The sequence below is a fragment of the Eptesicus fuscus genome, chromosome 11 (assembly GCF_027574615.1).
Source record: "Eptesicus fuscus isolate TK198812 chromosome 11, DD_ASM_mEF_20220401, whole genome shotgun sequence".
Taxonomy (NCBI): Eukaryota; Metazoa; Chordata; class Mammalia; order Chiroptera; family Vespertilionidae; genus Eptesicus; species Eptesicus fuscus.
The window spans coordinates 49441183-49453568 of record NC_072483.1 but is presented as its reverse complement, the minus strand read 5'-3'; the positions used below and the strand labels follow the sequence as shown (position 1 = coordinate 49453568).

Here is a 12386-nt window from a genome sequence, read left to right as displayed (position 1 = left end):
AACACGTGGACAGGACACTCTACAAAACAATGTGGCCTGGCCTCCTCCTGTCAATGTCATGAAAGATTTTTTTTTTTTAAAGCAGGGAAACTTCTAGAATAAGGAGAACTTAAAGAAACATGATGACTAAATTCAGTGTGTGATCACTGGATATTGGATCAAAACAAATGTACAAAAGTATCACTGGGGTTTTAGGAAAATCTGAATATGTACTATGTATTAGATAATATTAAATTATCTATGGCAAATAACGGTATTTTGGTTTTGTTTGAGGATGTCCTTGTTCTTGGGAGATATGCTGGTAGACATAGCATAGTATGCTATCTACAGCTTAATTTAAAATTATTCAACTCCCCCTCCCTCAAAAAAAAAAAATGGGTATAGAGGGGAAGCAAACGTGGCAAAATGTTAAGAACTAGCAAATCTAGATGGAAGTTCATGGCGTTCTACTACTCTGGTCATTTTTCTGTGGGAGTTGATTATTTTCAAAATAAAAAGGTGGAGGGGGCAGTTTCTATCTATTCAAATTGGCAGCATTTCTTTATAAACAACGTGCAGCTTTGCTGAGTGATGGAAGCAGGCGGCCCAGAGATCTTACTGTGCAGCTGACTAGCAATCCCGTTTTAGGAACGCAGGTCACTGAAGAATGGTGATTTCTTATGTGAAGGAAAGCTCCGCTCTACATTGGGGAGAAGGTAAAAGGAAAGACTTTTTTTTATCCTCTAACGTTGAAAAGATAACCTAAGCATCTACGTAAAAATGCAGGCAGAACATGCCGTAGCATCCAGGGGCATACGCATATTTGAGCCAATAATTTACCTTACTAACTTTCGCTTCAGTTCATCTTTAGTTAATCAGAAAAAAGAAAAAAGTGTAGATAAAATTTAGGAATGTGGCAAAGCTAGGTACACGGAATATGCAAGCTAAATAGTTTGTTCAACAGAATGCAAAACACCATTGCAAAATTCCCTCAGTGTTACAGACGCTAGTCCTATATTTTTATTGATCATTTTTATTTTTATAAAAGTACAAAAATGAAAATAGAAGTACAAAGCTTATAATAAAATTAGAACTCCTGTGCCCACCCCTCTCCTCACTGGGTTCTCTCTCCAGAGGGAACTAATTTCAACTCCTTTAGCATTTTCTTCTGGTATTTACCTCTGTATTTCTAAAAAATGTGTTTATATTGCAATTTTGTGGTTGTTCCATTTTAAATATTATTAATTTCTGTCAGTGGAAGATAAGGCTTTAGTCATATACTACCCTTTACCTCTTTGCACACAATATGCCACACTTGCCTAATCCTCCCAGCTTCCAACTACATGGTAACATTTACTCTAGTCAATATTCAGGGTTTACAGTAATCTGACAAAGTAAATATTATTCCCAGGAGTGTTATGTAGAATTCAATAACTTTTCCTTTCTTGGGTAACTTTTTGTTTCTCCTAGAGTTATTAGTTGCTTTGTTGTTGTTTGCTTAGCTTCTTATACACCTAACACTTATTAACCTCATCAAATTCTCCCAAGAACTGCAAAATTACTCTCAATAAAGTAAAAACATCAGGCAATTTTTTAATTCTATTCTTTTCTTGGAGACATTCCTCCTTTTCCCTTCACCCTGATTCAATCTGGCTGGAATGGTTGCTCTGGAGGCCTGACTTGAACTGGGACTTCCCTTCCCTTTCCCATCACCCTAAGAATTTCCTTCACATTTTCCTCTGTGAACGCCTGTCCTTGTTTCTCCTGGCTTCTCTTTCTCACTTTACTTTCTTGTTTTGACCGTGCACATCTCCCGTTAGCTACCTGAATAGAGTGCCCTATGTCATTTTTTTGAGAATCAGTGTGTCTCAAACTGTCTTGATTGGTAGCCCAGTTGGGTATGTAATTCTAGGTAGGAAATAATTTCGGAAGCATTACTTCATAGTCTAGTTTCTAACGTGGCTATAGAGCAGTCTGATGCTGCTCTGGTTACTAATCCTTTTTACATATCTTTTCCTTTCTGAAAGCTTTTAGGATCTTGTATTCATCCTTGGGATCCTGAAATTAAATAGCATACACTTAGGACTGAGTCTGTTGCAGTCATTGATAGGGCGCTGAGTGAACTCTGTCTGTACTTCATGTCTTTTAACTCTGGGACATTTTCTTGTGTTCTTCCTTTACCGCCGACAGCCACTTTCACTCCTTCTGTTCTCATTCTCCACGTACACACGAGGAACCACGTGCAGTTCCTATCAGGCTGCTCTCTCCTATCTCCATACCTTTGCACAGGCTTGTGTCTTTGCTTAGAAAAACTCCTGTTTTTCTAAAACAAACTCCTGTCCACAGCCACCTCCTTTGAGCCTCAGGAACAGAGTTAAATTTTCCTTCTTCTGTGTCCTAACTCCTTTCTTTACCCATTCATCTCTCCCACTTAGTTCCCACCAGGCTGTAAGTTCCCGAAAGGCAAAAGCCATTCCTATTTACTGCTGGATCCTCAGCACCAAGTACACAGCCAGGCACATTGTAACTTTTCCATTCAAAAATATTTGTTGAATGAACAAATACATAACTAAACAGTTTCTGGCTATTCTTCGATTATGCCTTTTGCAACTGAAAAGATTCCAACCGATTAACTACAATCTAAAACCTGTAAGTTCTCACAAGTTCTTCCTCCATCCATCCTGGAGGATTCTGAAGCAAATCCTGATTTGGAAAGAGCTGCCATGGCCTCTTGGGAAACTGAAGAGTGTTAAGTTTGGGACCTCCGGAACTGGATGTCTCTGAGTCCAAAGGAGAAGGAGGAAAAGAGGGAAAGAGGAAGGGAAATCCTTTTAAGAAATAAACAGCGATCTGAACCAGAGGTGAGAGCGGTGTGATTAAATCTAAACCCTCCGGTGCAGAGCAAGCAGGTCCAGGGAAGATGGATGCACTGTGCTAGATCAGGCCCATTGGAAACTGGCCTAAGGGTGTCAGAGAAGGCGGGCCTTTGAGAAGCACAGATCTCCACAGACTTTACCCCCTGAGATGAGGCAACTAGTCATGTTCTTCCCAGAATCACTGTTTCTCACTTTGTGATACATCCTGCCATTTGGAAACCAGCTATGTATTAAGGAGCTATGTAATTATGTGAATGTTTTATTGAGACCATACAAAATTAAGTCCCATCTGATTAACAAAGAGACTAACAATTCTGGAGGGGACGGGCACAGGTTTTCACTCCCATGAGCTGGGCAAAGCATCATGGACTTATCTGTTAAGTCCAATTGAGAGTCCCACTGCCATCTATATGAGTGTCAGACCATATATATGTTTTTCCCTTTGAACTTTCTCTTCTTTAATTTTAAAATCATTATTCAACTTATGACCAGAAGAATGAAAAATCTGAGCTGCTGATTAATCATACTTACAGCATCTTGGGGAAGACTGCTACCTGATCAAATTGTGCTATTTTTCTGATGTATTCTCCAGGGAATACACCAGAATTTAATAAGTGTCATCTATGTAAATGTATTTACACAGTATACCCAGTCCTATGATGTTTTTATTCCACCAAGTTAAAATAATTGCTTTTACACCCAAAAGGCAATTTTTCTCCATGCAACAATTCCCAGTCCTAATTTTGCAGCATTCTAACTTTTGTTTCATAAATGCTCAAAACTGCTTTAAATATTACTAAGTATCTACCACACAGCACTGAAGGGTGAGTTAGAACAGGGATATCACCAAAATTAAAACCTAATAGGGTGTCACAACTCTGAAAACGGTGAAAATCACTAACTTGGTGGTTGAACCCAATCATTTCAGTACTGTAGTAAGACAATATTTTTTAATTTTTAAAATTTTTCTTAAATTAAAATTTTAAAAAATTTAACTATTAATAACTGAAAGCACACACCCACAGCACCAATGGCTATTATCAAATGTGAAACCATATTAAGGTAGAAACCCTTAAAGGGAGTATTACTTTATCTTTTAGTTTTTAGCCTTTCATCCAAAAAAATGGACTTTTGCCCTGAATTCATAACAACAAAAACAAAACAGAAAGACCCCGCCTAAGTGCTAACATAGCAGCAACAAGGTTTAGAATTAGATGTGAGTTTGAACTCTGTACCTCTCAGTAACCTTTCACAAGCACTTTTTCTCAGATCACGGCATTTCCAGAACCAATAAGTAAAAAAAAAAATTATAAATCTTTTCCATTCTGTTATCGAATGCCTCAAAATTGATAGTCCAAAAGTCATCCAGTCTGCACAGCATGGTTTGATTTCTTTGGTAAATCTCCCAGATGGAAGAGCAAGCCCGCACTCCCCAGCTGTTAGACCTTGGACAAGGCACGGTGCCTCTCTGACCTCGGGTTTCTCACTGGCAACAGCACCACCCGCTCTGTATAGTTGTTGGGAAGAGGGAGATACTGTGAAAGGACCTTGCATAGTGTCCCACACATGCTCAATAAATGGAAATTATGCCTGTCTAATTATTTTAATAAGTCTTGATATCACACGTGGCCATCTACTTCTTTAGCCTTTGTAGTCAGGTATGCTTTCCTCAACAGTTTTCCTCTCTCATGTTCAGAACTGCTTTATATTATATCTCCATTAGTTTTGCTGAGCAATTATTAATTGATAAATGTACTAATGATCCCTAAATCCTTTTTATCTGTGGTTCTTTGTGTATTTTTCTCTCGCCTCTGCTTGCTGCTTTTAACGTTTGGCCATTTTTGCCACATCTATCTTATTAGTAAGTAATTATAATTTTCCTTTAAATTTTTTTTTTCATAAAGAGAATATTTAAGTTATTAAAAATCATACTTTTTTTTTTAGATATTAGCGTTTCTAGCGCCTATTCATTCAATTATAGCACTGGCTTTGGTAGGGATCCAGAATGCACCTGCTTTCAGTAGTGGCCACTGCTTTCTTTCAGATCTTATCTACTGTGTATCAAAGGGACTCGGGAAACTGCAACCAGCTTCATGAAGTACCTACAAAGCTAATGTTAAAAAATTAAATCTACTTTATAAAAGGATTAACTTTACTAGAAAACAGGTCTTTGGACTTTTTTTCTGAAATTTTCTATCTTTTAGGTTTAGGGCCTATTTCTGAATTCAGATCCTTGGTATTCTTCTATCCCTAATTTACACTTTCCTTTTTCCATTCTTCACAAAAGTTACAAGTTTATTTTTAATGCAATATAGAAAAACTAATTTTATTATGTCCTGAATATGACAAAAAAGGCTTTGGAAAACAGCCATCGACAAATTCTTTTGCCATGTATGCTGCCCTAATACTTAGTATTATTTCAGCCTCCTAAACATAGATTAATGAATAAGCTAGTAAAACTGTGCTTTATCATCATGTGTATTAAAACACCACTTGGATAATGGTTCTGCAGTATATGTTCCTTTTAGTGTTTGTTCCTTTTTCCTATGAGTCTTAGCTTCCCAAAAATGGGGAAAGCTCTGGTCTGGGGTTCATAACACCACAGTTGAAGATGTAAGTATTCTATTCTACTATGTTCCTGTTTTTTAGTCACTAAAAAAAGTTAAGATCTCTATTAGCAAGAGGAGACTAGGTATGTGACTAGCACTAACTAGTACTATGTCTACCACAGATACTCTTTCCTTCCTCCCTGACTGCCACAGGAGAAAAGCAGTATTATCTTACAGAGAATAGGTCAGGTTCAGTGAATAGGATCTCTTTTTTTAAATATATTTTTATTGATATCAGAGAGGAAGATAGAGCTAGAAACATCAATGATGAGAGAGAATCATTGATGGGCTGCCTCCTGCACATCCCACACTGAGGATTGAGCCTGCAACCCAGGCATGTGCCCTGACTGGGAATCGAACCCTGACCTCCTCGTTCATAGGTTGACACTCAACCACTGAGCCACGCCAGCCAGGCAGTGAATAGGATCTTCAGTCACAGATATCTCAGGGAATTCCACGTTCAGAATCTTAAAAATTCAACAGCTATTGTTTCTTTTCTTTCTTCTATGTTTTACTATATATGTAACATAACTCTCTAGTTATGTTAAAATAACATAAAAATGAGCTAGTTAAAAGAAACAGTCTTATTTACACTTTACTGTTTCAATGAATGAAAAACAGGCTTCCATGACACACTTCCTTAAATGTTGACCAGGGGCAGAATATAGGAGGGACAGGAAGGTGAGGGGTAGGTGCACTTGTGCCACAGAAATGCTGCGTGGAAACATATCTGTGCTCAGAGGCCCAAAAGGACACGAGAAATGGGCACAATGCACGACATGGGCACTGCAGGGCTTCCTGTGTTCAATGGCTGGAGGTGGGAGGAACAGAAATTCGGAATCTGAATAAAATACAGGAGCGCTAACAGGGCCCTTTTCTATGGGTTGGCTAGAAGAGGAATTTCGGGGTGTTTGGGGTGGGGTGGGGGAGAAAGCAGTCGCTCCTCAGTCAGCAGGCCTACACTTCCCTAGATCCTGCTGCTACTCAGCTTTTGTTTCTACCCTTGAACCTGGTTTTCTGTCAAATAGAAAGCATCTGGCTACTGCTAACAGACAGTTACAATTTTTGGACTAATTGCTTAGAATGAATGTTCCCTGAGAAGGGTCAATATGAGGTTAAAACCCAGGGACCTTGATATAAAATGAAAGAAAATGGGGGCGTTAAAACTAGAGAAGACCAAAGACAGACCCTAAATTATGCATCACTGATCCAGAGGAAAAGTTATCTGTTGACAAAAGTTACAGGAAGAATTGCTGGTTATTAGAGTTGCCTAACAAGAAAATATGCCATCCCCCCCACCCCCCCGCTTAGTGAGTTCCCCATCACTGACAGTGTTCAGTGGGAGGTGGGCATGTACAGTAGGAGACTCCCACATCAGCTTCGAGAATGAATGGTTTTTTAAGGCCTACTCCAACCCTTTGAGTAAGCAATGGCTAATTAACCTACTATAAAGTATGAATCTCTTCTCAGCGATAGTCACAAACCTGACACGAAGAGCACAGTGATTAACACCAGTGATGGAAACAATGGAGACAACTGGATTATCCTCCTAAATGTCTCCTCCCAAACTGGCCGGGAAGGTGAGAGCCTTATGCCAGATTTCTATCCTACAACTGTCCTCTCCCCGCTCCCCTCCCCTCTCAAGGCAAAGAGCTCTTTTCCCCTTGAAAGCCACCGAAAAATGAACTCTTTGGACGATGATCCACCCCTATTCTTTTCTTAGCAAAATGGATCTGCATTACCTTATGCATTGGGCTGAGCTGTGAAGCTTGATGGCGCAGCACCGATGGTCAGAACCAGGCCCACACTCCTCAAATGTGGGCATTCCCACAGGTGGGTACCCAGCACTGTGCAGACGGTGTATGAATAAACACACACCCCACAGCATCGATTTTACTTTAAGATCGGGGGGGCGGATAAACATGCTTAGTATCTGTTTGTGTTGTCTTGTACAATAAAGCCAAACAATACAGAAGAGAATATAAAAGTCACATGCATTTTCATGATTAAATACGAGATTTTAAAGAAAGTGCTTGCTTCCATTGGGGGTATTTATGCCTATAATTACAAATCCTGAAGGAACGCAGAATTTAATGAGCAAATATTACTCCATGATCTCTAGACAGCAATTCTTGCCTTCTCTCTTTGGTTTTCCTAGATGAAAGTCCAGAGATAAGTCCAGAAAGAAGGATGTTGGTCCCTGGAGATAAACTGTGCTCAAAATCAGCTGTAAAATGATTCTGGTTTTGGTTTGGGTCTCTAGGTCATACATAACCTTCCCCTCTTCATGCAACCCCCCAATTCTTCAAGCTTCTCATATAGATATTTAAATGCATGAATTTTCTGATTCTCCCCTGAAAGCATTACCAAACTGTATATACTAGTAAACACAGAGGTGCACATAGCTGCTTTAGAAATCCTTATACTAAAAGCAGGAGAGTAGCTATGAAAACCTTCTAGCCCCACAGACACACGTAACCATGATCTGGGAACAGGGCAGGCTACCAAGGGCAAGCCTTAGTTGGGGATAGGTGAGACAGGAAGCTTTCTCTGTGTATAACTTGAGAATGTGAAAAAGCACCCTTCTCCATTATTCAGTTATGGCAGCTGAAGTTTCAGGCACTGGCCCAAGCATTTCCATGCGCTGTCTCATAAAGCAAGGCATCACTGTCCCCATCTTACATGCGGGGAAACTGATTGTCGAGGGTCTGAAAGATGCCCCAGCCAACTACCTAACTTAAAGCTGACACAACTGGGATTCAAACTCAAGTCTGACTCCAAAGTAATACCATTTCCCCCACCATACCATATGTCTTTTTCCACTATATTCCTCTTCCTCCTTCTAATTTGCACCCCCCCACACACACACACTTTAAACAAATCCTTTTCTTATTACAGTAATTACTGGATTGCTTACCATCCACGTACAGTTCAATCTGAGGCTTTCACTTCCTATTAGCAATCGTGATGCTGGGGTTAGGGTGTCAAATGTGTGGCTGCTTTGTTCTCACAGAATTGTCTCCTGTGCTGGGATTATTTAACTGCTATTAGGGCATAATCGATGCTTGAGCTGTCTGCAGGAGGGTCTGACACAAAAGCACCCTGTATCAGTCACACCAATCTAAGCTCAGTGTTTAGAGCTCTCCTTCCTTAACAGGTGCACTTCTCTGGTCACAGCTGGAACTCTGCTTATTTGTGTGTAGCAGGGCAAGGTTAATAGCCACAAAAGATGCAGCCTAAATCTTCCCTGCAGTAGTACACGACACCCTCCCTATCAATCTGTCCTGGGTAAAATAAAGTGGAAAACAAATGATACAAACTGATTTTTTAAAAGATATTTTTATTGATTTCAGAGAGGAAGGAAAAGGAAGGGGGGAGAGAGAGAGAGAGAAACATCAATGATGAAAGAGGATCATTGATTGGCTGCCTCCTACACACCCCCCACTGGGGATCCAGCCGGCAACCCAGGCATGTGCCCTTGACTAGAATCGAACCCAGGACCCTTCAGTCCGCAGGCTGATGCTCTGTCCACTGAGCCAAAACATCTAGGGCCAAATTGATTTTTATTGCCAACATCTCTGGATACAGACAGAAGGCTGTCTTATTCTAAGAAGTACTATATCACCACAAACACCTTTTTCTGTGTTTGTTTGTTTTTTTAATCATTGATTTTCTCCTCTCTTTTCTCTGAATCTATCAATTTCTAAAATCAACTGTCCATTTTTCTCTTTCACTCCACACTAATAGCTACATCTAACCTCTTTTCACGAAACATCACTGGGATTTGGCCAGTGTTTTCTCTGATGACTAGATTATTCACTCCACACCCCTCATAACTCTGTTTATAAGTGTGTAGCCCTATCAGAGTCAGTTTCACTACTCAATCCAGATAGGCACTCAGCCAATATATTGCCAATAGCACTCACTCTTGTGCTAACTTAAAACATACAGTGCAGCCTGCCAAGTGTCCTTATTTGGCAAGAAGGTCCCTCAGTTCCCAAGATCTTTGACCATCCATTTTTAGATCCAAATCATCATGCTTAATATTTGGCGTGCTCTCTCTCTCTCTCTCTCTCTCTCTCTCTCTCTCTCTCTCTCTCTCTCCTCTCCCTCTCTCACTCTATCCATCTCTCCTCCAACATGTTCTTATGTGTTCTCTAAAAGGATAAGTGTCAGATTATGGTCATTTACTCTGGAATTATTAGCACTGAAACTTTTGATTTAAACAATAATATCTTCCAGTAAAAAGAAAACACCTCCCAAAACAATTCCAAAACAAGTTATCATAGGAACTAAATTGTTTAAGATTAAAATAAACAGTGCACATTGCTCAAAAGACCATTTTTCTTTATCTTAATTCCCTCTTTCCAAACAAAACAAATTCATATTCATTTACAATCTCCCAAATCTCTCCCTATTGTAGTAGGAATGGAAAACAAAGGCTCTACACACAACCAAAAACCATAATCAAAATGCAGCCGACGCATATTTTTTTTGAAAATCAAAACCATGAAATTTCACTGTGGAGAGGGTCCTGCTACAAAGAAGACGTTAACTGTCTTGAATCACTTTTTTTTTTTTTTTTTTTTTATTTTTGTCTTTAAATGTGTTGGTAGGTTTGGATCCACCGAATCCCGGACGTTCTATTGAACTGAGTTCGGAAAAGCAAAAAGGCTTTACAGTCACCTTGGCTCCAGTATCTCCGAATTAATCCTGTAAGTTGCTCTGAAGACACCATTATCGCTGAGAGCTGCTTATTGTCGTATCATCGGGAATATGCCACTAAACTGCGTTGCTTTCATTATTAAAGAAACTAACAAAAATAGTAATTAAGTTCTCCATAAACAGTGCTTACGCAGGATCTGGAGGCGCGTGAGAAACACACGTTTCCGGCACTCTGACAACGACCGCCCCGCTTTCCTCGGGCAGGTCGCTGCCCCGCGCCGGTTCTGTAGGAAAGTTTTCCTGCAAGCTGTCAGGGGCCCTCCCCGGCGGGCCTGGTGCAGTTCCCGGAGCCCACGGACCCAGGGTCGGCCAAGGGGTGACCCTCAGCTCGCGTGGAAGGAAAAGAGGGGCCCTGGAGGGCGCGGGTGGGCGCAGGTTCCCGCGGGGCAGGAAGCGGCCGCCCCCCAGGGGGAGACATCGCGCCCCGCCCGGCGGGAAAGCCCCCGTTCGCCGTCTCCCCTCGCACGCGCGCACACTCTGCGGGGACGCGGCCGGCACCCCGCCCAGATTTGGGGAGACTCGAGTTTCGCTTCCCGAGAGGAGAGGTGCCCGGGTCACCCCCCTGCGAGGCCTGCGCTCCGGCGCCACCCGATCGGTGCGGGAGGCGACGGCCCGGGAGGCGCCCCACGCCCGCGCCCCGGGCCCCGAGAGCCGCAGGCGCCCCGGGCTGCGCCCCGCTCTGCCCCGCGCCAACTTCTGCGTGGGACCGGCCCGAGCTCCCCGAGCCGCTCGCGGCCGAGGTCCGGCGCCGAGTCCCCGGGAGCCCGGGACGCTGGCTCCCGCGGCCGCCGCCCGGACGGGCTCCGGGTCGGGGAGGGAGGCCCGGGCGGCGGGGGCGGCGGGGGACCCCGCACGCCGGACAGGCTCCCGGCTGGGCCGCGGCCCGGAGCGTCGGGACGACTCGCGAGCGCGCGGGCCTCCCTCGCACCCTCTCCCTCCCCGGCCTCCGCCCGGTCCTTACCTGGCTCCCGGCCGGACGCGAGCAGCAGCCGGGCAGCAGCAGCCGGGGCGCCGAGGCCCCGCGAGCCGAGGGCAGGGGCGGCGACCGGGGGGTCGAGAGGACGGCGGCCCGCGCGGCTCCCACGCTTCCGCCGGAGTCAGGAGTTGAACATTCCGCCTCTCCGCCCCGCGCCAATGAGGCGGACAGTCGCGGCAACAGCACCACCTACCTCCGGGCGCGGAACGGCCGGGCCTCCCCGCCCGCGCCGCCAGCCCGGCCGGCCGCAGCTCCGACTCGCCCGCCACCGGGCGTGGGGCGGCGCTCCGGGGGCTCCCGCCTGCATCCCGAGGGGCGCCCCCGGCCCAGCGCCCTGGAACCCGGGGGGCGCTCAGCATGGGGCACCTGCCACCTGCCCTATCGCCGGGGCCGGGGCCTCCTCTTCTTCCCTTTGCACCTTCACGTCTTTGTAAAGAAGTGAACCACCACCTGGCCTGTCAAGTCAGTCCTGTCCACCAACAGGACAGAGACGGGAGGCTGCTTCCATCCCTGCACATCTTCAGGATGGAGTTAGGAAGGGGACAGGCCTGGGAAGGTATTTCTGTGGAGTGAGGGCTGAAGGCTGCCTCAGTGGGACCCTCAGGTAGATACCGACCGAATTTCGAGGAGGGGTCATGGCTCTGTGCCCAGGTTGGGGACTTGGACAAAGCTGAGTTCAGATGAGGACAGGAGAGCTCGTGTGCCAGGTGTCAGCAAGAGGTGGACATAGATACCGGGGAGGGAAAGTAACTGTGGATTGGGAAGGATGGTTCCGTGGAGGAAAAGTGAGACGATGTTGCAAAAAAGTATGGCAACATTATCCAGGGGGCTGAGTTTGGAGTTTGCCATCTATGGACACCTGGGGAATGTGGAAAGGTAGAATCAAAGGGGTCAAATAGGTCTTTGTCTTTTTTATTTTAATGGCGATGTAGGGGAAGAGCAGTCCATGGGGTTGTAGGATGAGTTGTCAGGGGAACATGGGAAGCAGCGGTGAGGGGTAAGTATTGTCACTCCCCCGGGAACGGGGCTGCGAGGACTTGAGTAAGAGTGTGCAGAATGGAATTAGAAAAGAGGCAATGGGATTGAGAGACAAGTTTCAGGAAGAGGCCACAGAAATTGGTGATGTAGAAGAGAGGAAGCAAAGAGTCAGAGATGATGCCGAAGATTTTAGACCTGGGGTGATGGGCACAAGGATGGTGTCATGGACAGAAATAGGGATGC

General features: G+C 44.2%; 1 protein-coding gene across 2 annotated transcripts in view; it reads right to left on the bottom strand.

Annotated features, from left to right (window-relative positions):
• Positions 1–11312, bottom strand: part of MAP3K20 (mitogen-activated protein kinase kinase kinase 20) — a 140365-nt gene extending 129053 nt beyond the window's left edge. For both annotated transcript variants that reach the window (XM_054723531.1, XM_054723529.1), the window contains exon 1: positions 11151–11312. The gene's annotated coding sequence lies outside the window, so the exon portion shown is untranslated. The remainder of the gene's footprint in view (positions 1–11150) is intronic.
• Positions 11313–12386: the final 1074 nt, after the last annotated feature.